Here is a 24378-nt window from a genome sequence, read left to right on the forward strand (position 1 = left end):
AAAATTAAAATATTAGTTGTAATAAGCTTCTAAATAGAAATCTTTTAGTATAATAAAGATCATTCTGCCAAAAATAACAGAAAAGAATCCATATCTCTAATGATTTGCCATTTGTTTAATTTTAACTTACTTGCAATACAATTTCCTAATTCCGAAGTGTTGTTTGTAGTTTACTTGGAGATGACCCTTGGTGCATTTCAAATAAGAGATAAACTTTAAAACTGCTCTAGTCTTTAAGGGCATCTGGTAGCCTATCCAGGTAATTCTCTAGATTACTAATAGACTGGTTCTAAAATAAAATTCCCAGCTTGGATCAATGACATTTTTGCTTCTGCCACCTCAATCCCCATTTTGATTTAGGTTTCAGTTTGAGTAGAGGAGTCACAACTTTTACACAGTTTATATGTAAGTTGGAAGTAGAAGCTTCTTGACTTTGTTTCCATGAATCTTCTCAGGAAGAGCAAAAAGAAAACAACAAGAATGCCCCTGGCTTGATCCAGGGACCTATCCCTTGTGAGAAATGCCTGCCAAAAACTATCTGTAAGTGGAAGAAAATAAGTATATTAATGGATAAAATCTAACAAATCTTACCTAGACTTAAATCTCCACAGTAACTCTGAAGGCCTCAAAATAAGCAGTTTGTAAAATATATGTACAATAGCATGATTTAAAACAAAAGTATCTCATTTATTAAGATAAGGTCTATAAATAATGTTAGTAAAGACTAATTCTATGTGTTGTGAAAAGAATATATAAAAATTTTTAAATAGATAACTAGGTATACGTACTGTTTAGACTGACAACTTTATGAGGACAGAAACCATGTATATTTTCTTCACTTTTATGTACCTTGAACCAACACGGTGTTTGACGCATAAAATATTTGTTGAGTGACTGTCTAAATACACAAAATAATTCTTCCATTAACATTGCTTAAAGAATTGCTAGCACAAAATCCACCTAATACACCCTTTTAAAGGGAATTTAAGTTAGAAGGGCTCTGTACTGCCAAGGAGGCCTAATAAAAAAGTACAAAAATAATCAACAGGAGCAGTGCATCAATCAGAGGAGGTCTGATCATGATTAAATAAGAGCATTTTAAAAACCTCAAATTTCCGTTCATAAGTAGAATTTAAAGCAGCTGTTCAGCCCTAGCACAATGTCTGCCCTAAGAATTAAAAAAAGAAAACAAAAAAGAAAAGCAAATCATGGCAGCAGTGAAACTTTTGCTCTAAGACTTCAAAGTTGATATGACCTTTAAAAAAAAAAAGCTAAAAATACAAAGGGACAATTTTACATTTTCATATTGCACTGCAGACAAAAAGAATCTGGTATTACAATGCTAGGGGGCCTCTGTTTTTCACATGAAGCAGAGGTGTTTCCCTTAGAAGCAAAGGTCTTAGGGGACATGTCTGTCACAGCAGTTTATTTTCTGTTTCACTTGTTGGCAAACTTACATTTCAAAACAACAACAAAAACGAGCCTCCCCAGCTCCCTGTAAACCAAGGAGGTAGAAACAAAAAATATTTCAAAGCAAGAAAGCAAACAGACTGTGAGGACTGAAACTCAGACCAAAGGCATCTGCTCTCCAACTCACACTCCCCACAACCACCCAGCCTTCTTACAATCTTACAGATTTTCCTAAGAGATGTTGCCATTTTAGCTTTGTTTTTCCCTAAGTTCTGGCAATACCCATCACTGCAGGCAAGGCAGCAAAGCCTCTAGCAGAATCCAAACCGGAAAACAGAAAAGCTGTTCTGTCTTTTCTTCCCCGCCACTCCATTACTAATTTATTTCTTCCAAAGTAAAACTCCTTCATTCTATCCAAAACGGCAATCACTAACTTCCAGCATATAACAATTATTTCATTAAGGGCAAAGAATACAGAAATGATTACAGTCTGCAGGGCTAAAAAAATGGACTGGTCGACATACTAGACATTTTCCCCTTGGACTCTCACTTTTCTCAGAGAGAAATAATACTATAAACCAGCTAGTGTGTTCCTCCTTAAAAAAGGACCAAAGGAATCTTTGTTTTCACTCCTTTCTAGTATACCTCCTCCTGAATCCCACCCAATGTGGTGGTTGCCAACACAGCTTCCTGCTCAGTCTTGATAGGAAGGAAGGAAGGAAGGAAGGAAGGAAGGGAGGAAGGAAGGAAGGAAGGAAGGAAGGATGGAAGGAAGGAAGGAAGGAAGGAAGGAAGGAAGAAAGAAAGAAAGAAAGAAAGAAAGAAAGAAAGAAAGAAAGAAAGAAAGAAAGAAAGGAAGAAAGAAAAGGAACAAGAACAAAATGCCTAATGCTATACTGCCATTGATGATCAATATATCACTGAGAATATAAAATTACTAAGATTCTTCAAAAGATACTGTTTTCAAAATTCTACCCACACACAGTGCTCATATTTTTTTCCCTTTAAATTTAGCATTAACATCCCACAAAATAAACCCAGGGTTTTGTGTCAAGAAGAATATCTCTATTTATATGATTACAAAGAGAACAGGAAATCTGCCTACATCCATGGGTCACTTGTGCCCTACATATATTTCTATGATTTACTACATTTAGCTTCATATGCATAGTTGAAGTTTAAACTTCAGTCTTTACAGGATATTACAGAGAAAATGAGAACCTAGAGATAAATTATAATTCCACCACATTCATATGTATCATGTGTCACATATATCCTACATTAAAAATGTTTAAGTTCAACTGCCATTAAGTCTATATTGCTTGAAAATTTAATCCAATTCAACAAGCATTTCTTGAGTGTTGATATTGTGCTTGGTATAAGGAAATAACGATGAATGATTCTTGGCTGATGCACTCACGATCTAGTGACATCACAATCTAGGGAGAAGACACAACTGTGGGAAACACTATAAGCAGAGGTGGAAAGAAGATCCAATGGAAGTCATGGAGGAAGTACATAACTCTCTCAGTCAGTCAGAGCAGTACTCAAAAAGCAGACAACACCCCAAGGGAAACCTAAGGGTGAGGTTATGCTGAAGGGGAAGGGTGGGGAAGCACAGAACTGAAAGAAGTATGGAGAGATACAGAGTGGCTAGAGACAAGGGAACAAAATGGGAATCAACAGATTTAGTAGCTAGACAAATGGAATGATAAATGGAAGGTCAGATTAAGGTTTGTTTATTTAATAAACATCTCTTGTTTAACATTGGGGCAGGAGGATGTTGCAGAGTTATAAGTTATTAAATTAAGAAGTGCCATGACCAAAAAATACATTAACATAAAGCCCATCATCCAATCCCTGCACCAAACACAAAAATCAAAACTTTTCCACTGCCTACAGAATAACAGCCAATCCTGCAGTTCAGGGCCCTCCCTAACCTGTCCTCACCTTACCTGTTTTATACCCTATATGGCAGTCCCACAAGATTCTTGCCACATCCAAGGTTGAGCATGATTATATGGTTTGGCATGCTAATGCTCAATCATTCAATCCTATTGCAGGTGCTCCAAGAGCCTACACAACCTCCAGGACCCCATTCAAAACCAACACTTTTATATAATCTTTCATCTCCACGGTTTGAATGTCTTTTTCCCTTCTTTGAGCTCCCCAGTATTTTGTATCTACTACAGTTTATTATATTATATTATATTATATATTATATTATATTATATTATATTATATTATATTATATTATATTATTATTGTCCTGTGATGTTTACATGAACTTTTCTACTGTCTAAATGAAGGCTGTTAAGGGAAGATTTTTTTCCCCCCAAGTTTTGCCTTAAAAATTTGCATTTAGGGGCGCCTGGGTGGCTCAGTTGGTTAAGCGGCTGCCTTCAGCTCAGGTCATGATCCTGGAGTCCCTGGATCGAGGCCCGCATCGGGCTCCCTGATCAGCGGGGAGTCTGCTTCTCCCTCTGACCCTCCCCCCTCTCATGTGCTCTCTCTCTCATTCTCTCTCTCTCAAATAAATAAATAAAATCTTTTTAAAAATTTGCATTTAGTAAATGTTCAATGAATATTTATTGAACTATATCAAGGTAAACCATTTAGGTATGTTTGTAATTTTTTTAAATGATCTTTAAGAAAGTTTATGAAGGTAACAGAAGTATCACAAGCTGATATGAAGTTAACATCAGAGATAAAGCCCCATGAAGCATTGTTTCTTTCATATGAGACATATTATGTAGTCACTACTCCCTTAGCCCGGGCAACTATTGTGGCAAGACTTTCCAATTATTTTTTTCCCAGAATCAGACCTGAACACCAAAAAATTATGCAAGGAGGTATGCTGAATAAAGTATTTGAAGCTAAATTTACAATACTTACATAATTTGACAAATTAAGGTGAAATTTTAGCAAAAACACTAAAAATGCTGAGGCAATTGTTTTCCTCTCTTTCTACCGGCTGTTCCTCAGTGATGAGTAAAAATGATACACATTTAAACCAGGTGCAATGGAGAAATATTACAACATTTTTAAGGTCTATAATTTGTAGTCTATTGGTATCCTATCCTTCCACTTGGTATAGTCCCTAGAAAATAAAGTAATATTTGCTAAAATGTTAAATATAAGGAAAGAAAGTTTGAAAAAACATGTATCAAGGAATTCACAGACTGAATATAGCAGGGAGATCTTCTAGATACTCAAATTATTACTATTAACTTCAGGACATCTAATAATTGATAGTTCAACATGGTCAACATTGTCAACCAAACAAAAGCTTGTTTAAGCTTTATAGAAGTTAAATCCACATAGTTTTAATTTTAAATTTCTTTTACTCTTGTATCATGACCAAATTTAATAAAAAATCCAAATGTGGTTATTTTTCAGGTAGCATGCCAATAAATTAATCACAAATTATTGCAAATACATTATCATGAATTTTTGCAGTTATCATAGTTAAATACTGTTTTCATAATACAGCCACAAACCACAGTTATGACATCATACATTAGCACAATACTTTGGCTCTCTATTACAGGTAAAATTCAAATGGAATTTCTCTCACATACCAAATATGCATACAATGCCTTGATAATTCTATGTGTGTTGTATTTGAATTAATTTACTGAACAGAAATATTAGTAGAGAGCAAGTGGTGCACTGGTGTGATTTTTAGCATCTCCTTAATATTCAAATTATAGTAAAGTGGTTCACAGTTGGTCCCTGACATCATTTTCTGTAATATTCCACTCATATAACAAGAGAAATTTCATGTGCAATTTAAGAAAATAATTGGAAATTTCGTGATAGGTGGCAGAAAAAGTATTTTTGAAATAAAAATTTTGAAAACTCCATCTTGAGGGCCAATTAAATATGAAGATGAATAATAAATGTAAATGGTGAATAGCAACTTGTATGTAGGAAACTGATTACAATGTAAATTTTAAACAGTTTATAACCACAGTACAGTGTTTCAAGGTGAATATTTAATGCCATAAATGATCTTACCAAAATGTATCTGTAAAAACATTTTTTTAGGAAGTAATGGAAAACTTATTTTTTATCCCAATTTTCCTATAAATACATGCATCTCAGAAAGAAACTGACAAATGTCATATTTGTAGATGTCACTCTGTCAATATTATATATAATACTTCATTTCACTTAAAACAACAATCTGTGGTTAAGAATGATAATTAAAATATCTCACTAGGGAGTACAGCATGGCACCAACCAATTGCAGTGGACGCTGGCTATCAATAACCACCACACTCATACTGGGTACAGATGCAGCATATCAGCCCTGTAGGCTACTCATGAGGATACAGGCTCAGGAAGGGAAAATCTCATGCCAGAGTTTTCTATATTCATAATCAAGGTGTTAGTTCCACAACACTAGGATGACTTGATATTTAAATTAATAACTAACTCATACTTATTTACTATAATATTTTTGTATTACTGGATTTGGGTGAGTCAAGAGTGGTATTCCTAACCCTCACATTTTAGATTCTCTTTACATAGGCATTCTCAGTATTGTATCAGTAAATGGGTATTTTAAGAAAGTTTCTCTCCTCAAATAAATTAGAAAAAGCTACATTAAAAGAGTTTTCATTATTTTTCTTTACTGAAGGACTTGTCAGAGCCTGTAATATATGCACCAGGAAAAGAGAAAAAAAAAAGCAAGCTGTGCTTTTTAGACAAGGAATCATGTACATGGGAAAAGCAAATATTATAAAGATACAGAATCTTAATTCATAGGATTAATCTACTTTTAATCAATGTTTCAATGAAGACAACTAAACTTATGGGTTATGTTTAGTATATTCAAAATTCTATGCTTTTTTTTTTTTCCTATAGCACTTTGTTTCTTTGCTTTAAAGCATTACCATATCCATTTTGTCCTATCAAAAGAAGCATCAGTTTGGTGATAGATTTGAGTGATTTTCTTTTCTTTTTTTTTTTTTTTTAAGATTTTATTTGTTTATTTGCTAGAGAAAGAGAGAGGGAGTGACAGTACGTACAAGCAGGGGGAGCGGCAGGCAGAGGGAGAAGCAGGCTCCCCGCCGAGCAAGGAGCCCGATGTGGGCCTCGATCCCAGGACCCTGGGATCATGACCTGAGCTGAAGGCAGACGCTTAACCGACTGAGCCACCCAGGCGTCCCTTCTTTTCTTTTTGATCATAGTCAAGAGTGTGTGGGTAAGGTTGCCCATGAGTTCTGTCTGTCAGAGTACAACTGTGAGAAACCTGGATGAAAAGGTTCACCAACTTCAGGAGAGCACGAGATGCCAAGAAATTTATTTCAAAAGGACTTGAAATAGATATGCATTAGTTAATATGATAAAGAACTTCCTGGTGCATGCCAGAAAGGACCCCATGATTCTTATTTATTCTCTTCAGTACCAAAATGAAAAAGAAACCAAGAATCTGTTTAACACATATAAAAACAAAATTAGAATAATCATAATTAATTTTAAAATCTGATTTTAAAAACTAGACATTCCTGGCTCTGTTTTTCTAAAAGGATTGTAGTCTGGACTACATATATCAGTTTTATCAAAAAGTCTTATAAATTAGCAGAGTCCCTTTTCACTGCCCCTAACCATTTTAGTAACTATTCAAATGCACCTAAAATAGGCTGCATAAGCTCTTCGGGGGAGGATCTTGGTTCTATGATAACTTCTACGTGCGAAGGCAAGTAGGATTATCCTTTCCACTGGAAGCATGTCACTTCTGTGAAGAATTCATGGTATTTTAATAAAGGCACTCCCTCTTATTTTTCATCACTTTCTCTATTTGTCTCCAAGTTGGCACCTCTCTCTTCTCTTTTTCTCCTGCTCTCTCAGTCTCACTCTTGCTCTCATTCCCTTTCATCCTCATTTTATATACATACATATACACATACATAATATTCCAGGAATGAAACCTTGCCATTTGCAACGACATGGATGGAACTGGAGGGTATTATGCTGAGCGAAATAAGTCAATCAGAGAAAAGACATGTATCATATGACCTCACTGATATGAGGAATTCTTAATCTCAGGAAACAAACTGAGGGTTGCTGGAGTGGTGGGGGGTGGGAGGGATGGGGTGGCTGGGTGATAGGCATTGGGGAGGGTATGTGCTATGGTGAGCCCTGTGAACTGTGTAAGACTGTTGAATCACAGACCCGTACCTCTGAAATATGTTAAAAAAAAAAAAAAGAAAAAAAAAAGGAAGAAGATACCAGGAGGGGAAGAATGAAGGGGGGGAAATTGGAGGGGGAGATGAACCATGAGAGACTATGGACTCTGAAAAACAAACTGAATGTTCTAAAGGGGAGAGGGTGGGGGGATGGGTTAACCTGGTGATGGGTATTAAGGAGGGCACGTTCTGCATGGAGCACTGGGTGTTAGGCACAATGAATCATGGAACACTACATCAAAAACCAATGATGTAATGTATGGTGATTAACATAACATAATAATAATAAAAAAGACATATACACATACATACATACATACAAGTAGGGTTACAAGACCCAAGATCTGAGACGCAGTATACTCTTCAAAATTAGTGGAAAATACTTCACTTTATTAAACTGATGATGATGAGCACTACAAATAGTTCTTTTAATTTTCCCCTTTCATCTCTCAGGCTATATAAAAATCTCTCTCCATGACTGTTTAATGACAAGTTATATTGTCTATATTTTGTTCCAAAGGGGGAATAAAAAACTATGATGTAAAAAATCTATCTCTGACAGATGTGCAAAATAGTACTTCTGATTTCATTTGATCTTTGAGGACTATCGGTAGTCTGCTTCAAAATTTCATGAGTAAAACCAAATTCTATTTACATCATTTTAAGTGTGTTGTTATCATGTATTCTATAAAACAGAGGGATCCTCGCAAACTCACAAAGCAGCTCACCTTGAAATTCATCAAGACTGTCTCCAAAAGGGTATTATGTTTTGCCAAACCCCAAAGATGTGTCCTTTAGGTGGCTTTGAAAATAATACATTATATGTTTAAAAAAAAAGAGAGAGAGAAAGAAGATAGTAGGAAGGGAAAAATGAAGCGGGGGAAGTCAGAGGGGGAGACAACCATGAGAGACTATGGACTCTGAGAAACAAACTGAGGGTTCTAGAGGGGACGGGGGTGGGGGGATGGGTCAGCCTGGTGATGGGTATTAAAGAGGGCACGTATTGAATGGAGCACTGGGTGTTACATGCAAACAATGAATCATGGAACACTACATCAAAAACTAATGATGTAATGTATGGTGATTAACATAACATAATAAAATAAAATTTAAAAAGGAAATGCATTCCAAAGTAATAGGAGCATCAAGGAGTCGCTGGAGAGAACAGAACCAGAGCATCTACCAGTCATGGAGCTCCCCAGTGAAAATCCGTTGGGCAAATGAGGAAGGACACAGTGTTGTAGCATGACTCCCAGGAGAAATAGGTAACAAAACTGAAGGGAAACCATTAGTGCCCCAAAATACTGAGTGAAAAGCCAATAAGTCTGAGTAGAGCCAGGCACCAGGAAAAACACAGGACCTGCAGTGAGTCCAGGCAACCAAGAAAACTGCAGTCTCACACTCATTGTCTATTAGCAGAAGACCCTTTGGAGGCAGAAATGTGGATTATCCTTTCCGGCCTTTGTGGAGCTCAGTATTTGTGTGTGGCCAAAGAATTTTATGGGAACTGACAAGTCACACTTTAACTGAAATAGAACTCTTTAATATTAAAGCCCAACAAACTGACATTGGAAAGATGTGTAAAACTTTCTACCTTTAATAATCTTATTAGACATATGAATTTCTAATGCTTTTATGCATTTTAATTCATCTCTACATTAAAATTGGTATAGAAAAATATAAATTTATTTATTATAAGATAATACAGTTTTTCTTGATTTTTAAATATTCATTCCCTAGGAAAAACAGTCGTTTACAAGTAAGGAAATTAATTTTGGCTGCCACTGGGCAGAGAAGAGACAGCATTTTCACTTGCCTGACTTTTAATAAAAAAAAAAAATTTGCAGTTGTCGTTCTAATGATAATCTTTAAGCATCCTAGCTCTTATAGCTAATAAAGTAGCAAGCAAGAGCTAATACCTAAAAAAAAAAAAAAAAAAAATTGAGAAACCAAAAGGAAATTATCTATTATATAGGTGTCTTAATTTCTTTTACCCACTACTATGTTAACATTGTCAATTCATAATCAGTGAGCTGTCTTATTGATGCAAATAAATATAACTATTATAATAGTTTTCACTTAGAAATTATGATAAATTAATCAGCTTTTCTCTATCTGTCCTTTGTCTAAAAAAACAAAATATAAATAGAAAAAGTGAGCATTAAAAGTGTAGTAGTATTAAAAGTGTAGGTACTATAGAAACAATCAGCAGAGAATTTGGTATTATCTTACAGACAGAAGCTCCTTAGATAACATTGGCCCATTTCCCTCCAAATATGAATTACCCTCACATTAAAATATGTAAAGCCAATAAACTAGTATAAAATCTTATAAAAATCTTACAAAATTTTGTTACATTGTGGAAACAAACAGTTATATTAGACTATGATATAAACAAAAAACAACAAAAAAATCAAGAGCAAAACTATTGGCTTAGAAACCGCTAAAAAGTTAATGCTGCTCCTTTATCTACTACCCTTATTTTTTTCCCTTAGTAAATATAATCTTTAAATTCTGTATTGTGAGCTGAGTAATATTAGACTGCCAATTAAATTCAGGGGTCTTCAAAATCTGAGTCAAAGTTCACACATCATGGGACTGGCCATTTGACAAAAAATTTCCAATATAGAAAAGTGAAATTAAGACCACTGTAAAAGAAGAGAAAAGAAAACAAAACAAAAAACACATTTTAAAAGCACGAGTTCCAACTGGTTATAAATAAGGTCACAACAGAGAATATAATTAAATAATAGCACATGTCAGAATAAATATAATACATACTTATAAAACAATTTTTAATTTTATGAACATACATGTTTCCACCTGAGGATATCTAATACCTTTTGAAAACAATTTTTAGAACTGATATTTTTTGAGCCCTAACATAACATGACAGCTTGTACTGAATCAACATAAAATGTTATATTTAGAAATTCTGCAGTTTAAAAAAAAAAACATTGAAGTTTATCAGATTCCATCAATGAGCAGGATAATAACAACTTAACAGTTTCACCAAATTAAATCATTCTTTAGTGTTTTCATTTAATAAAAAGGCACAATCAACAGGCTGTTCAAAACCAAAACTTCCCTACAATTTCTCCACTCATCCTCATTCTGACCACACAACGTTTCTTTTCAATTCAAACCATGCATTTTAGAGCTCCCTTTCTCACCCCTCACAAACCTTAGTGGAATGAAGGGCATTAAAAGTAAGTAAACAACCAATAAATGTAACTATGTTACTGAGTCATGTGGGGAGGAGGGCAACATGCAGAGAAAATGGCTAAGTTGTTCACATTGGTAAAGCAGACTTTGTTCTATAAACTTTCCAAGAACACTGGTAAAATGCTTCATTTTTAATTCATTCAATCCCACTTAAAATTTACCTGACTAGAGAAATTGGATTAGGTTATTTTTTGCTCTCACAAAATGCCATTTTTATTAACACATCAAGGAAAAATATAAATATGTTCAGCTTAATATTCTGACTTAACATTTTCAAGATCAAACTCATGTAAACTACAAAAGAAAGCTCTGTAACCACTTACAGGGGAAGGGGGATGAAAGCTGAAGAAACTTTGCAACATAGGATCATGGCACATTTACATGTAAGAAATAAATTCAGGCACTTTCGGCCCTTCCATTGATCATACTGTTGTTATGAGGACTTTATATAAGCTGAATCCTCTCTGATAATATGGCCAGCATTCATTGGGTACATACAATGTCAAAAGACAGTTCTGAGTTTTCCATAAATCATCTCTTTTAATCCCCAGAACAACCCTTTGAGGTCTGTATTATCCTTTCTCCACTTCACAAATGAAGAAACTGAGGCAGGCCCAGACAAGTTAAACAGCTTACCCAAGGGAACCTATCTCGCCTCCCACTGAACCAGGCTGGTAAGTTAGGCATTCTTATTCTAGAGTCCATACTCATGACCCATATGACTGCTTAGGTCTGGAAAATTCTACCATTTTCATCTTCAATTTTCACCCCTCCTAAAAAGAACTCTAACACACAGACTAGAATTGAGTCCACTTTGTGTTCTCCCATAACACTCTGTAGTTACTTCTCCACTTGTATTTTCCTTTATTTATTGCAATTGCTTCCTTAATGTCTATCTCCCACGGACTATAAGCTTGATAATGGCAAGAGCCATATGTGTCTTGTTCATTACTAAATTTCTAGAAGGTAGCACTGTCTAGTATATACAAAGTATTCAATAAATATTTCATGAAGGAGTGCACAAATATTTTTAAATTGCTTTAAAAAAATCTGTTCTCTCTAGTGCAATTCAAAAATTTCCATTAGTAACTGCAAATATTGACAATTTACTACCAACAATAATAGCTAATATGTATTCAGTGTTTACTATCCTAGGTCCGGTTCTAAGTAATTTATTTATATTCAATTACTCAGTAGCCACTCTTCCTTCCTTCCTTCTTTCCTTCCTTCCTTCCTTCCTTCCTCAGAAGAGGAAAATGAAATTCAGAGAGGTTAAGAAACTAGGCCCGTATCACACAGCTAGTGAAATATAGTCAGGAGCTAAACACAGGCATCTGACTCTACAGTCTATGTTATACACTACCTTGAAACTATTTCAAGACTGCCCCTAGGCAGTCTCAAGCTGCTAAATTCTCAGTTTAAAGAGAATCGAAAATGTTGGCAACAAAAATGATCTCCATTCTATAAACTTTTAAAAAAATATCTTAACATATCTTTATTCAAGTGTAGTGATAGAGTTAAAACAAAAAAGAATAGCATGTGTTTGCCTCTATTTTTTTCAAAATTTACAAAATTTCTTAGGATCTTTAAAAATATTACTTATTTTAAAAAGGTGAGAATGGTGAATGAAGAATGAGGAAAAGAGATGAGTTTGTTTTGACTGAGGGTAAGGGACATCTAGCATTTTTCATAAAGAGCAACATTGTAGTTTTAAGTATGAATTCCAATCTAACAAAATATACAGTGCTTTTATGGTGCTACACTATTACATAGACATTGTAATCAATATTTTTAGGTTATTACCTGCAAAATATTTAGTATTTATGTCCATCTGCAAAGTAGACTTTATGGATAAATTTTAATGGTTTCTTGGATGAAGGCAGCTCTATTTTGTCAACTAATGCAAAATAGCTTTGTGCAAGACAAATCACTATGGCTCAGAGAACTTTCTGATCACAGATTAGATCTCTTAAAAATCTAAGCCAATTAAAAAAAAATCTCCATGAATTTGGTACACCAAAATTTGAACTCGAGAGATATCCACTTCTGACAAATCTAATTATAATCTTAAGTGATTTTAAAAGGACAATGCTCTAATAACTGTCTTAAAATCTGTATCTAATCTGAATCTAATCATGTGGACACAATCAGACAAATCCAAGACTGTGAGATACTATGTGAGACAAATGGCCAGGACTCTTAAAAAATGTTGATGTCAATGTCAAGACAAAAAGATGGGAGGGTACTATCTACAATTAAAGGAGACCTAGAGAGATTATGACAGATAAAGGCAATACCTAATGCTTGACTTGATCCTGATTTTGAAGAGAAAAAAAAAAAAAAGCTACAAAAGGCCATTACAGGGACCGTTAGGAAATGTGGATATGGACTACATCAAATAATACCACTGTATTAATGTTACTTTCTTGGATGTGCTAATGTTATTGTGGTTATGTTGGAGAATGTCCTAGTTCTTAGAAGTGTTAGCCTGCAATGTGCTCGCAAATGAATCAGAAAAGAAAAAAAGAAATAAAAGCTTAAAATTAATAAATAACAAAACTTGGTGAACAGTATAAAGTATATGAATGCTCACTGTACTCCTCTTTCTACTTTTTGACAGATCTGGATTTCTTTTTTATAAAAAAAGAAAAAGAAACATTAAGAAAAGCTCTGTATTTGAATAACTGTGACATTTTTTTAGATGACTAGGGAGTTTTCAGTTGCAGCAAATGTAAATTCAAAAATCTTCTGGGCTTGTGAGTTAGCTTTGTCATTGTGATCTGTGCCTAAATGTTGTCATAAAGAGCAGCTCTAAAATAATTATACCTAAACCCAAACCATCAGTTTTGGTAATGCTTTAGTTAGCAAAAGGTAAATAGTAGTACTTTTTAATGATTATTCTCATTAATAATGTGATAAATTGTAAAAATCTCTCTATCCTCCACTTTTTCCTGCATTCACCACTTCCCCCCATTCTTTTATTCATACTGATGTGTACTTTCATCTTGCCAAATTATTTACAGAGTAAGTATTCACTAAATATTTTTTAAATGAACAAATCAAGATGGGAATGTTTCTGTGTCTACATCACCCTAAATGCAGATGTGTGTGGATGATTTAGTAAATCATATTGAAAGCATATAAAATCATCTGCTAATTTAAACTCATTTAGTTCATCTGGGATTACTTTTAAAGTTAAGTCAACCCAGAGGACACAATGAGATGCTGTATTGCTCAAGATCTGCAAAAACAACACATTTATCAAAGTGGACAATTAATAATAGACAGCCTTAACATGCTTCAAATGAAGATGACCCCTACTATGTTGTACTATACCAAACTCTAGGGTCTCAATGGGATGCTTCTCAGGTCCTTGAGCAGATCCAAAAGTGTTTCCTGAGGAAAATTCTTGCTTTGTCTCTATGACCTCCTAAACCTAGAGTCAATTTAAGGACAGAAGTGGGAGTGCCCTCAATCTAGGCAAAAATACAACTCAGTCAAGAACTGATTGTTCCTCATCTCTTAGCAACAGTCTGGATGTAACAACTGTTATTTAAAGGAGATAGTTTAAGGGACATGTTAGCCTTTTCTTAGATCTCTGCCAATATCCTTTCACCAGGAAATCTACATACCTGGCAAACATTAGTTTAGCTACTTATAGAAATGCCTTTCTTCACTAAGTTAGTTATCATTCAATATTCTTTCTCTTATCTGGTCTCTACTAAAAATGGCAATGTAAAGAATGCCTTATGAATCTTCTACAATACTTCTATTGAAAACAACCTAAGGAATCATAAAACCAATTAGTCTTTCACATCAGGGTCCCCCAAAACAACTGTGATTACTGATAAAACAGTAGGTGTTTTTTGTTGTTGTTTTTGTGGGGTTTATTTGTTGTTGTCGTTGTTGTTGCTGTTTTGGTCAGAAAATGATAATCATTAAACTTATTATGGCTGTCAGGTTACAAAGAGTATTCTTAGCCAAGGTTTTAGAAAGAATTATCTTCCCTTATTTTATCTACCTATTTATGTGCACACATACATTAACATGTATACGATGTATATAATATAGATATAATATATAATTTATAATATATGTATATGTCTTTATATAACAAATATATGTATTATATATGTATAATATATAAAACCTAAGGGAGTCTATAACATAAATATTTTCCTCTAAATATTTTTAATCCTTTTAGGAAGTACTTGGAGTTCTAATAAATCCTGTACAAACCATTGGCTTCAATATGTATTTATTAAGTACTTGATATTTATATATCAGTTTATAATCCAATGTTATTTGCCATATTATGTGAAATATTCCTGGAATTCTTTCTATATTATTAAAATCTGTTCAAGGTTAGTTTCTTATATAAGTAGTAAAGTGACCTAAGAGATGGGAATTATTATATCCCCATTTCACAGATAAAGAAATTAAGATATAGAAAGTTTATGTAACTTGCAAAACTCACACGGCTAATAAGTAGTGGAGTTGTAGAATATATTTAAACAGTCTGACTCCAAAGCCCACCCGTAACTATAGTTATATGGCTTCTCCCTAGTAAGGTATCAAGAAATCAAAGCATCCACCAGAAGCTTCAGCCATATCTATATATGGAAAAACAAAAATCAAGACCTAAAATGGAGATTTAATATAGGTTTAATTCAAACCTAAATTAACATAACTATTTTAATAGTATAATTAAAAAATCCAGTAGAATAAAACCACAAGGTTCATCTTCATTCCCAAATGCCTTATTGTTCCCAGGAATCTGTAGTCTTTTTACAGTCACATTATTTTACCATACCTGATTGAGTTTTCCCCTCAAAATTACCAATACCCTTGCCTGCTACCCTATAAAAGTAGTATGTTCTGACTACAAGTTAGATCAAGGATTAATATCCTATTAACTATTAATACCATTATTTACCAATTCGTCACAAGGTTTTCCATATTAACTTCACCACTGAAAATGTGAACGGTGACATATTTAAAAACTACTCTATTGTAAAGAGGCATCCTACCCATTAAGATAGCAAAAACTAATCAGATAAATTTTCTGAGCAGAAATACTCGCCTGTCCATAAAGATATTATTTCCATAAGGAGTCCACTGTAAAGGACTTAAGAAAGAGGTATTTGAGAAATTTTACATAGTTACACTTCTCAAAGGAAATTCCATTTATAATGTGCACTGGAAATTGGTATCTCTCAAAAACAGTTTCAAGAAGCCTTTACCAAGAAACCCTTTATAGAACTGTCCACGTGTCTGGATATCCACCGTCTAGCATATCACCTTGTGCATGTATGAATGAATTCATTCAGACAGGAGAAATTAGATGTCTGTATCACAATCATTGTATGTTATTTATTTATAGTGTCTGATTTGTTAATCATATTTATTCAGCAACTAAAATAATGCCTGCCATAGTAGGTATTTGAAATACATTTGCTGAATGAAGGAAGAAATTCCTGCGACTTCAATAATAGATTATAAAGTTCTGGAAGCACTTTATTATCTAGATCAATACTACAATTTGATGGCTAAGAGTGAGGTCTTTGGAGCTGGACTGTCGGGATTTGTATCCCAGCTCCGCCCCCTGTTACCTGGGAAGTTAGGCAGCTCTCTTTCTTTTGTTTTCTTCGTTTGTGAAATAGGGATAACAAATGAGATTTTTGTGAGGCTGAGGCGGCACAGAATCAGTACATACTGAATGTCAGTGCTATCTTTATCTCTATCTCTATTAGTATGTCTCTATATGTACAGAGAAAGAGCTTAGATCACATCTTGGGGGTCAATTTTAGAAACTGTGTGTAGTATCAGCTGGGATGCAAAAGGGGAAGGCATTCCTACCCAACCACAAACTTCTTTAAACCCAGTGTTGAAATGACAGATACGCATGGTGGCATTTCAAAAAGTAAATATAATTGTCCTTTTAAACATATAATTTCTAAAATAACCTATACAATCCTTAAGCAAACATCTTCTTTTCTATTCTAACTCCATGGAAATTTGAAGAAACCATCAGAATCCATTGGGTAAATGAGATAAAGATCTGTGCAAGTCAGTGTTACTACCAAGGCTTTTTAAAAAGTGATAAAACTTCACCTTCTTACAGCAGAAAGCTAAAAAGGGAAGACAGTTAACTCTTTCTGATTCATTGCTACCCTACTGAGCTGTAACTACTAGAATCCAGACACAGATAGAAGTTTTCATTTTCCTCCCTCCATGGAAAGGAATAAAACAGTGCCATCCAATAGAAATATAATGTGAGCCACAAATAAGAGCCACACATGCAATTTGAAATTTTCCAGTTGCCACGTTAAAAAAGTAAAAAGTGAAAATAACTTTAACAACATATTTTATTTAAGTCTATGCAGCAAAATGTTGTTATTTCAATATGTAATCAGTATTTTTTTCAACACGTAATCAATACTAAAAAAAATCTTAGTAAGATAGTTTGCATCCTTTCTTTCAAACTAAGTCTTCAAAATCCAGTGTGTTTTTTATACTTACAGCGAATCTCAATTCAAACTAGCCACATTTCAAGTGCCTAAGTGTCACATGGCTAGTGGCTACCATATTGGAAAGCACAAATATACAGGGATTCTGAGAGCATTTCTTTATACATTTTCCTAAATAACATACTTCTTCCTCAAAAACTAAAAAGCAATATACCTTTGGCAATTCATACAACCTAGACAAATTAATAATCTAACACATTCTAATAGCTCAATTTTCCTAATATTTAAAAATGCAAAATCTACTTCAGCTAAGGAAAATAAAATAGGTCAAATGACTTAGTCAAAATATATTTTCGGCTTACTATGTGCTAAGTAACAGTCTATAATAGCTCTTACCAACTACTCCATAAATTTAAAAGCTTCTAGTATATAATACTTGCCAATATTCTTTTATTGAGGACTTCTCCCATACCTTTAAGGTAAATGGAATGGGCCAAATAATTAGATTTTGCCTATAATTTACTATCTATAGCATGATTTTCCCTTACTGAACTAGTGATGAAACAGCACTGGTCTGATTTAATACTATAAATTCAGAACAAATGGGAAAGCATTAAATTCAGAAGTGCTTCTGGACCATTAACTTCCATGCTGATTTGACATGCACCATAGTATTCAGGCAACAGACTCAGGAATATAACCTATTCCTAAAGCAAACAGTATTTTATCTCATAACCATCTGGGGTTCTCGTCCTAAGGGCTACTTATGTAGTGTTGTCTGGTATATTTTAATATCCTGAGGTGTGGAACTAAGACCTACTTTATTAGCGAAACCCATTTTGCTAGGAAAAGAAGACTGACATAGAAGAGATTATAGAGGGAACAAAATTTTGGCTGAGGCCCTTGTTTTCATTATTTAGCTGAAGAAAATCATTGGTTATATATATGCTTTCAAAACCCTATGGTTTTTCTAAGGTACCAATAAAAGTGATACCATTCATAACATGGACAGTGGTCTCTTTCATATATTGCCTATAGTCGCAAACTTAAGTGCCAAGCAGATGGTTGAAATCTGTTTTGTATAAAACGTGTGCTTTTTTTTCCCCCAACTGTGTTCTTTGTATTCATATTCAGCCTAGGTTTTAGCCATCAAAACACTGGCACTATGTCGATCATTAGAAGCATTTTAGATAACTGGCAACTAAGGTATTCACTGTTCTCCACAAAATGTTCAGCTAATATTTCCCAGATGTATAATTAAGGCAAAAGATCATCTTCTTAAATTGGTATCAGCACTTTGGATGGCTTCTGGCTTTCAACAGATTATATCAGTGGAAAACAATTTTATATCAAAAATAAAGGTTCTGTTTCTTGGATGTTTTTGTTTGCTTGCTTGCAGCTGCCCATAAAAAGAAATCTATAAATTTTCCCAAGCTTCACCCAGAGTCTAAGAAATAGGTAGCTAATGCAAAACTCCTCAAGTTACTTTTACCATGAAAATCTATGACGCACTGTTTTTGTATAGATAGCTTTCTTCAAGTTATTTAGTATTTTCCAATTTTCAAAATATTTGTACAAATAATGCTTTACAAAGCAATAGATAGTGTGTGACTCTTTTTACCTTAATAAAAAATCATTCTTTTTTGTTGTCCAGTAATTTTTTATATAAAATGATTCATTTTTATGACAATACACAAATAAATGAGTTTTAATTTGCATAGTTTAGAACAGGAATATGTTAAATCAGGAAATTCATTATTTTAATACTTGATATACTGACACTTGCAAAAACAACTTTTAGTGTATCACATATTTCTTATATATTCAAGGGAAAGAGATGTGTTTTTAGGATATTTCATTCTTAGCAGTAAGCAGAGGAAGCTATGCTATGTTGCTGCTAGGGGGGTACAAGTTACCTGGGATCCATAATCATAAGTGCATTTAAGATAATTATAGTTGTATTTACTACAAAATTTTAAAAAATAAGTCAATAAATTTTTTACAGGCATTATTTCATATGCTAACATGTATGTTATCAAACAAAAACATACAATTTTTTCAAAGTCTGAATTCAGTGGCTTGCATTCAGAGATATCCAAATATTTTTATAAATTTTCATAAGTTTAAAATGACTCACTAGAATTAGGGGATAAATAATTTTATACTCATTTTAAAGCCCATTTTATAGCTGCATGGCTGAAACCCAAAGAATTTAAATGACTTATACATTACAAAGTTTTAATTCTTGATTTAGAAACTGTAGGAACATATGCCAACTTTGTATATCACTAAATGCTGTATTATAAAATGTATTAGCAGTAAGTTGCTCAACTGGATGATTTCCAGATTTTCTTTCTTATTGAACAGTAGGATATTTGCACATTTCCCTTTGGTCCTAGTTCTAAATGTAGTTCTGGTGCAGCAAGGTCCTTTTCTGTTTGTTTTGTTTTGTTTACAACCTTTATATCTGTACCAGGAGAATAAGAGAATAACACCCATTCTTTATTCTTAAATTAAAATGGCAGGAATAGAATAAAAAAAAAATTCTGTATCGCAATTATTAAGCAAATAGTGAATTTTAACAAATAGCCAATTCCTATGTTATCCTAAATATATGAATCTATATTTAAAACTTACAACTAATTTGTACAAGGACTTTGTCATACCATAGCCATATTTTCAAAGTACATTTAATACAGAAAGTCCTTGGATACGGAGTTACAGATTATGTAGCTGATGGTATAACTACACTTTTTTTTTTCAAACATTGTGTTAAAAAAAAAAGCACGCAATCTGCCAAATGTAACATATTAACAATATGTGAAGCTTGCCCTTTCAGATAATATAGCTTTTTAAGTGCATTGTTTAAGTGCATTTAGTTTCATTGTTTGTTTCTCTACTCCTTGCTTCTTAAGGTTTAACATTTCTTTTCTTAAAATTGCCAACCACCAACTAATGCATATAATATTGGTTCACATAATCCTAATAATTGCCTAATTTATTTTGGGAACCACCTAAAATCTTTCTTTGGACTGACTACCTGTTTGTAATCTTAATTAATCTTACCACTTTCCTGCCCAGTGTTTTATTTATTCATATAAAGACATATACTGTCCATAAGCCCCAGTGTTGTGCTGATGCTCTACTTTCTAGCCTTTTCTCTTTTTTCCTTTTATCTTATTCTTATAAATACTTTCAGCTCTTTGACCTAAAATGCCACTCTCATGCTTTTCATATTGCCCCATAGTTCCCTGTTCAATAGTCCATATATAATTTATTTTTCATAATATTTGTCATAGTTGAAGATGATGATCTGATGCACCTGAGAGTTTCAACCACATAAAATATGAATCTTCTCTTTTGAACCATTCAGCTTCAAAATAGTTCACAGCAAATTTGAGAACTTAATCCTAAATAAGAATTATAGATAGTACTTAGATTTAAAACTCCTAAAATATACTATAGCTACTTGTTCCTGCATAATACCACTCAACTGACAGGTAAACTGAGAAGTGATTCCACATGTAAAGGCTGGTTATATAAGATACTCGGGCTCTAAACAAACAGAGTAAGGAGCTAGGGATCTTTCAAATGGAGTTCAAGGTAATGAAATTTCAAAGGTTAGAGATTTTAGAAATTATCCAGCCCATCTTCAAATTTTACAGATGCATACACTAAGACACAAAACTTCTTCTCAGTCTATAGGGGAGAATTAGAACTTGAGATGTTATACCCAGCTAATAATACTTTCCATATGTTTTACTTACAAAAAAAAATCAGTGAAGATACGGACAAATATAAATGTTTACAAAAAAAAAAAAAAAGAGGAAATTGTTCTATGTGTTAGGGGAAATATACTCAAAACCCACAAACATTTTTGCATTTGTTATGTACGCCTTAGGCCTCTAACACTCAACTTCTTCATCTCTATCCGAAATCTCAGGTATCCCCCAATTTTATTCAAGCATATCTTAAGCTACCAAACTTCTTGAATTCAAATTTTCCCTTCAATATGCTCAACAATACTACCTTCAGATTTCTAAAGCTGGAATACTATTATATATATTCTTCATAGAAGTGTTAGTGACTCCCGATTATCTTTTAGTTTACTTATAAAAGTCTATATATTCTGCTCCTTCACTTTGATTCTTTAAACTGCTATCAGGATTTTTGGATATGCTCTTCTTTCTCCAAAATAATGCTTTTAAATCATTAAATATCCCTAAACTGTTTATAGGTCAAATTAGATCCATTTTATTTTTCCAGTAATGTTAAATTTTTTAGAAACAATTATACCACCATATTTAAATCCCATAATCCTTAGGGCTCTAAAAACAATACCTTTTCCTCTATTTTGGAGATTCTAGCTATGTTTAGGGCTGGAGGGAAATAGAAGTTCTTGCCTCAGAAATAACATTCATTGTTATCTTTGCTTTTCCACTCCTAGGTGTTGTTTGATTAATGGTACTTGGAATATTACATAAAAGTTTTCTTCACATCCTGCTAATATTATGGGAGAGATGACAATCTGAATCTGATATTGGATATTCAGTTATCACTCACTCAAGGTCAAAACTGAATTAATAAATGAATCAGAAATTGAATAGTTTGATCACCAGCTCATTCCCTTCTCTACTAAAGAATATGAACACTCACTATATATTATCCTAATGAATCTTCAACATAGATCTCTTGTAGTGCAGATGAAAAAGAAGCAAAGAAATAGCAATGTTAATTTTATGTGACATATTCCTGCAAACTCTTTTCAAACATATGACGAAACTCAATAGCAAATAAGGGGTGGGGGGTGTGAAACAAAGAGACATCAGGAAAAGAGTAAAAATAAAGTCTTTGGACTTTGTAAATTATTGCCCAACAAACTCTGGCCCAGGTAAATAACCCAAAGAAATAATTGTAGGCAAACAAGTAAGACCTTAACTCCAGAATTAGAATAAAAAGGTTTTAGAACTTTGTCAAGCAGCCTATAGTAGCTGTAAGTGAAAAAGTATAGCATAAATAAAGCATTATTTTTTTCATTTTGTGTTCTCATGTGAAGCCTATTTCTCATTTTCAATGTTTGTGCTTCTTTTTCATTACAATGTTTTTTTTTATTAGATAAATACAAAATTGTTTAAAATGACAACTCAGCAGATCATATGTGAAAGTTTCTACAACCAGTTCCCAAACTACCCCCTTGGTATCTTGATCCTAATTAACACAAAACAAAACAAAACAAACAAAACAAAACCAAAATCAGTAATAAAGTAAATCACTGACTGCATTTTAAAATAAATTTTGATTAAAAAGGTACCAACAAAACACTATTTGGGCCTGTGTCTTCTTTTCCTACTAGATTAAAAAAATATATCAACAAGCAAAGTAGGTTAACCCTTTTCCTTCTTTTCTCTGTAGTGTTTCTGAAGCCCTTAGGAGAGGACACTCATTTATAAAATTGCTGCTCAGCGTCCCAACTGATCTAACTCTCTTAATCTGCCAGTATAAAAACCTTACAAGGTCTTGAGCGTGTGTTGTTGTGGTTGTTGTTGTTTTGCCCTACACAGTGAATTTCATTTCTTCATATTACATCTATTCTCAGTACATCTGAATCTTAGGTTTCAATGTGACAGAAATGACTGGGATGGGTAGGGGGAGAGGCACATGTACATAGAACATAATCCAACTCTATCCATCTCCACAATGAGAAATATTAAAAACGAAGCTACTAATACATTTTTAAGAAAGATCCTATTTTCTGTTTCTCAACATTTTCTTTTCTAAAGAACACATTCTTTCAAAGATGTGAAGAGCAGAAATAGAACGCTGTTACATATGAAAGTTTCAATGGATTCGTTGCCAGCAGCTTTTCTTTATAGTGTTCCTCTTACCTACAGTATGTGTTGGCACTGGCAGGTAGCCCTAATTCGTTAGTAGCCAAATTATTTTTGTCCCTGAAGTACGAGAAATCTCCATAGCACATGAATGAGACATGGTTTACTAGTTTACACACATTTTTATAACTCCAAGAAACCAAAACTCATTCACAAATGCTTTCATTTCAGCAAAGAGAAGGGCTACAGAATACCAGAGATACCTACTTTGAATTCCTGTTCCCCATTCTCCATGAGGAAATGAAGAGGAAAAAAAAATCTTTTTAGCTTTACCAAAATATACTTTGGTCCTTAATGCAATAGAAACAAACAGCTTTCTGTTCACCACACTCCACATTTCAATAAAGTCAAAATATTTCAGTATAAGACATGAAGAAAAAAATGTCATTTAGTAATAAACCTAAATGTCTCCAGATAAAAATTCATCATGACGGCATAGCAGGTTTAGATAATGTGGTTCACAACAACTAGCATCTTCATATTGCATGATCCCCAGCTAGATATATACTGCTACACCATCTTCACTAGGTTATAGAGAAAATAGGAAGAAAAAAATAAGCAACACTTAGAAATAAACATATAGCACAAGTGATGGTTCAGCCATAGCAAAAAAAAAAAAAAAAGAAAAGAAAACCAAAAAAACGAAAAAAAAAAAAACAAACAAAACAACTCTGAATTCTAAGGCAAGATAAAAGTAAATGTATTAACACTAAAGACCCAGTGACTGAAATGTTACTTAGATAAAAGAAAAGAGAGATTTAAAATACAATGAGACGAGTTCAGGTTTGAATTGATTTAAGGTTCAACACTGACTTCAAATGCCTATGAACATCTACAAGCTTTTGTTTTTAATTTTCCTTCTGTCATGTTTTATGGGTAAAAGTCCTTAAACTACCTTGTAATAGATTAATTACTTTCAAGCTGGGTGACAAAAGGGCATAATGACCGGAAAATGATACAAAAGAAACAGAAAAAGCATGTTAACAAGTTTATCAACAAACCTGGGTAATTCTCATGAAGTACAGATTAAGGTTCAGTGGTTCCAAACTGGCAGCATTCAAGTTGGGTTCATATTTGGGTTTTTTGTTTTGTTTGTTTTTTTAAACCACCTGTCCTAAAACGACATTGTTTATGCTAATTATCTTTGTTTATGCCACAATTCTGTTTGTTTACCACATTCTTTTAAAA

General features: G+C 33.5%; 1 protein-coding gene across 16 annotated transcripts in view; it reads right to left on the bottom strand.

Moving 5' to 3' along the window:
* SOX5 (SRY-box transcription factor 5) overlaps positions 1-24378 on the bottom strand; it is a 1002891-nt gene that overhangs the window by 368446 nt on the left and 610067 nt on the right. The window lies entirely within an intron of this gene.

Source organism: Phoca vitulina, unplaced genomic scaffold (genome assembly GCF_004348235.1).
Source record: "Phoca vitulina isolate PV1807 unplaced genomic scaffold, GSC_HSeal_1.0 scaffold49, whole genome shotgun sequence".
NCBI classification, from domain to species: Eukaryota; Metazoa; Chordata; class Mammalia; order Carnivora; family Phocidae; genus Phoca; species Phoca vitulina.